This window comes from Herpailurus yagouaroundi, unplaced genomic scaffold, assembly GCF_014898765.1.
Source record: "Herpailurus yagouaroundi ecotype Mexico unplaced genomic scaffold, PumYag 100, whole genome shotgun sequence".
NCBI classification, from domain to species: Eukaryota; Metazoa; Chordata; class Mammalia; order Carnivora; family Felidae; genus Herpailurus; species Herpailurus yagouaroundi.
The window spans coordinates 3,331,440-3,336,527 of record NW_024412391.1 but is presented as its reverse complement, the minus strand read 5'-3'; the positions used below and the strand labels follow the sequence as shown (position 1 = coordinate 3,336,527).

The 5,088-nt window shown below is 40.2% G+C and overlaps 1 pseudogene; it reads right to left on the bottom strand.

Moving 5' to 3' along the window:
• Positions 1–1,833: 1,833 nt before the first annotated feature.
• On the bottom strand, positions 1,834–4,177 carry LOC121028047 (52 kDa repressor of the inhibitor of the protein kinase-like; annotated as a pseudogene).
• Positions 4,178–5,088: the final 911 nt, after the last annotated feature.

Below are 5,088 nucleotides of genomic sequence, written 5' to 3'. Positions count from 1 at the left end.
TAAACATCATGGCAGTGTTTTTAAATGTAGCATGCACATTTAATAGTTTACTAAATATTTTTAACAACTTTTATACCACTGCATTTGAACCAGCATTTACAATCTTGGGCTCTGTCATTACTAACAAATATACTTTTGATATTAAAGTCAATAATAGTCATTATATTATAATAACATATATTTATAAATGTAAGTATATATACACACACACACATGTATAAAATACCTAAGTTATTTTATTTTTAAACAAAATTCACGTTTTATTTAGGCTGAAATAAACTATACAAACTTGATTTTCTTCACAATAGCTGCAAGATTTTCTGTCTGATTCCTAGGTAAACCACAAACACTTATTTTTGTAGGTCTTCCAGGTTTTGTTTATCAGTCGAGTCAAGGCAGTAGATACAGTCGTGGACAAAGAGAAAAACAGACAAGTAAGTTGTCAGTATCCATGGCCTCTGATCCTGTGTTGACCATGAAACAGAGGTGGGTTCAACATATACCTGCTCAAAGTTTACGAAGATACAAGCTCAACAAAGGAAGGTAACACAACAACAACCCAGTGTGGAACAACGTCAGGCTCACTGATTCAAACTTTCACTGTAACTGGTTCCTTTAAGTTCATTTGATAAAGACAAAATCTACACCGAAATCCCTGCTTGGCAAGCTCGCGAGCTTCTCTGTCTCACTGTCTGATAACTCCCTTAATTGCCCATCACAGATTTTTTTTTAATTTTCTTTTTTAACGTTTATTTATTTTTGAGACAGAGAGAGACAGAGCATGAATGGGGGAGGGACAGAGAGAGAGGGAGACACAGAATCGGAAACAGGCTCCAGGCTCTGAGCGATCCGCCCAGAGCCCGACGCGGGGCTCGAACTCACGGACCGTGAGATCGTGACCTGAGCCAAAGTCGGACGCTTAACCGACTGAGCCACCCAGGCGCCCCATCACAGATTTTTTAACATACTTAACACTCCTACTATTCAAAGGTCACTTGTGAGCTTCATTGTAACATTTTACAAAATGTATTCCTTCCTCTCAGATCTCTTCAAAATCTATTTCTTCGGGGCGCCTGGGTGGCTCAGTCGGTTGAGCGTCCGACTTCGGCTCAGGTCACGATCTCACGGTCTGTGAGTTCGAGCCCTGCATCGGGGTCTGTGCTGATGGCTCAGAGTCTGGAGCCTGCTCCCGATTCTGTGTCTCCCTCTCTCTCTGCCCCTTCCCTGCTCATGCTCTGTCTCTCTCTGTCTCAAAAATAAATAAAAACATTAAGAAAAAAAATAAACAAAAAAACCAAAATCTATTTCTTCTAAGAACTGATAACTCAATACCTGACAACTGCATCCAGTGATAGTAAATGTTATATCTAAAATGACTTAACTAAAGGGGCACCTGGGTGGCTCAGTTGTGCATCTGCCCCTTGATTTCGCCTCAGTTCATGTTCCCAGGGCTGTGGGATCGAGCCCTGCATAAGGCTCTGTGCTGAGCGTGGAGCCTGCTTGAGTTTCTCTCTCTCTCCCTCTGCCCCTCTGCCCCTCTGCCCCGTTCACGTTCTGTAAAATAAAAAATTAAAAAAAAATAAAATGACTAAACTGAAACAATTCCAAAGTGCCCTTAGCAGAGATCCCATAGAAGTATAATGTGGCACTTTCAATGCTATCTTCTGGAAGAACAGTTAAGTAGGTAGATTATCAATGGCTAATGAACTCAATGAGAGGTCGATAGGACATAATTGGCCTACATCCGCCTGACAGCTTTTCCGTAAGATGTTCCCAAATTTCTTAGATTTTTCCAAATATTAAACATAAGAGAAAGCCTACTTTAAAAGTCTTCTAGGTATTTTAAATGGTTTCTGAGTTATCTGTAGGAAGCTCTTACTTGTACAGTTTTATATATGTATCTGCCGTTAAATACGATCATGTTTTATATCAAAATTTATGTTAAGCAAAGCCAAGTTACTTGGCCTTTGGTCTGTCAAAGTGTCCCTCAGTTATGCTTTGAGACACTTCTGCCCATTTTCATAGCATTCATTCTCAACTTTCATCACAGGAAGATCTTACATAGGACTTTTAGCAATGCAGAAGCATCAGAAAAAAAAACTTGATGTCTGGCAGATGCAAGGCTTTGTAAGTCGTAGGTAGAAACTCTTTATCTTTCCCTGTTTCCACTTGATTCTCCAACAATGAAACTCAGCCAAGAGTGTGTTGGGACTGAGTAAGTCACTTCTGTACACGTCAGCACGGCACTCCTCCGATGTATTAAATTTGAGCTGTTCCATGACAGAGGGTACCAGAGATGAGCCTTTAAGAGCTTTGAGGTGCTATTCTGAGAATATATCTTTCAGTACCTGAATAATGTGCTCCATGGTTGGAACACTTAGAGTTTCTTTATAGTAACTCTCAGAGGTTAGCTGAGATCCCAGGTTACCTTGACGGGCTTTGCGGATTTTCCCAGGGAGTTTCAGCTGAGTATCAAGTTTCATTGCCAAATCTGTGGCTTCTTCAAACCAAAATTCATTATAAACTTCAATATATTCCATCATTTCATTTAGTCAATGCATCACTGGAGTTAAGCTACTGAGTGCAAAGAAGACATTGGACGTTTGCCCCTGAAGATTTTCCAAAGGCTCTTGTGAAAAGATAGAACATTCTTAAGAACATCAATGGTAACCATGAAATCAGAATCTGTTTCTACACTAGAGTACAAATGCTCTACCAGTTATATAGTCATTCCAGCTAATATTTTTGTCACTATTTATATCATTGAAACACAAAACAAGTGCTTGTAGGAGGTCCCCCAAAATTTCGAAAGCATCATGCCTGCCTGTCCACTCAGAATGGCAAGTTTCCTTCAGTTCTTTTACCCTTTTCCTCATTGCTCTGAAAGAGGACAGAAATTGCATTGCCAAGCTCTAAAAGCAGTTGTAGAGATGGATGGAAGAAAGAACAAACGTCCTCTATCGTTCCTAATGCAACAGATGCTCCCACAACAAGTACTGAATTTGCCAACCACATATTTAAGACGCAGGAAGAGCAAAGTGTGTAGACAGCTTGGGGATATTTCTCTAAAGGTCTAGAGGCAACAACTTGTGTTTTGGAAGAAAATCCACTGGACACAGTGCAAGCCTGGCCAAGTTCAGTCCCCACTTCTCAGTTACCGTCGCATGCGATTTCACAGGCAAAATGTCTGCAGCAGCTTTGTAAGGCAAGAGGCCCACAAATTCCTCTCTCACGTTATGAGACAAATCAACAAACCTCACCAACACAGGCAAGTGTTTTTCCCCTGCCACGTCCTCTACGTCATCAGTGATGAAGTGAGATACCCTCATTTCCCTGAGCGGTTTCCTCCCGAATACCGCTCTCACAGACCTCTAGCACCTGTGTCTGCTGTGTTTTTGAGCAGAACAACGTGTTAACCACTGTTGTCTGAAAGCACTTTCTCAGAACCTCTTGCCAGAATTTACCCAGCATGCCAGCAGTGCTTGAAAGTTATCAGGAGTAAAGACACCCTCTGGGAGTTCGTCAGTTTCACGCTCATCCAGAAGTATGTTTTGTTTTCCCGTATGAACCAAAATTTCAAATAAAGATTTTAAGTTTTCTTTGTTTTCTTTTTTACTCAAGGGTTAAAGGTAAAATTTCTTCAACCTGTTCTTTATTACCTTCTCAAGCACTGGGGTTCTGAGCATTGCTGTTGTTTCTTTCTTTACGTTTTGTTCCTGTTCAAAGGTTTTATCAGTCTTTTCTATTTCAATGTCCTGATTTAATCTTCACTCAGTTGTTTTGTTTTCTGTATCACTACTGGATTGTTCAAATGACTGGTACGATTAAATATTGTTGGTCTTACATTATCTCGAAGAACTGTCCTATACGGACTCTCCCAATGACTTCACAACTATCTCCTTTGATTAATTTTGAGAAATAAAATAACCCAATCATTCATTAGTTATCTGATACCTCTGCAAAATATACTGTTCTGTAGATCTTAGAGGTCTCAGAGTGTCTGGCATATAATTGATAAGTTATTTACTTGATCAGGTGTTTTATCCTCTGAGTCTGCTCTCCTATAATTCTCCCCCCACTTCTGGAATCTGGCCAGATCCTGAGGGAACCTGAAGAAGGCTAGATCCCACTATATGCTCTTCCTTTTGGAGTTGGCAGCACTGCAGAAGTTTAGCATCTTTGTCCACCTGCTGACTGGCCCAGCCCCCTCCTGTCCTACAGCCCCACCTCCCCCTCAGGGAGAGGAAAGCCAGGCCCCAGTAATGGCAGACAGGTCCTCTAACTTATATTTTAGATATAAGTTTTTATATGTAACTCTCATGGTAGCTACAAAGCAAAAACTATAGTAAAAACACAAAAGCTACAAAGGAAGGAATGGGGGCCCCTGGGTGGCTCGGTCGGTTAAGCATCCCACTTCGGCTCAGGTCACGGTCTCACGGTCTGTGAGTTCGAGCCCCGCGTCGGGCTCTGTGCTGACAGCTCAGAGCCCGGAGCCTGTTTTCGATTCTGTGTCTCCCTCTCTCTCTGCCCCTCCCCTGTTCATGCTCTGTCTCTGTCTCAAAAATAAATAAACGTTAAAAAAAATTTTAAAAAGGAAGGAATATAAGTCTAAAGAAAGTCATCATACTACAAAGGAAGAATGCAAGAACAATAGAACTACAAAAAAAAAAAAAAAAAGCCAGAAAGCAATTACTAAAATGGCAGTAAGTACATATATATCAACAATTATTTTAAACATAAAAGAACTAAATTTTCTCATCAAAAGGTATAGAGTGTCTAAATGGATAAAAAAAACAAGATCCATCTAAATGTTATCTATAAGAGAGTCACTTTAGATGTGAGAACACACAGACTGAAAATGAAGGGATGGAAAAATATGTTCCATGCAAATGGAAACCAAAAGAAAGCTGGAGCAACTGCACTTATACCAGACAAAATAGACTTTAAAACAAAGACCGAATGTAATAGGAGGCAAATAAGGGCATTGTATAATGATAAAGGGGTCAATTCAACATTTATAAACATTTATGCACCCAACATAGAAGTACCTAAACATACAAAGCAAATATTAACAGGCCTAAAGGGAGA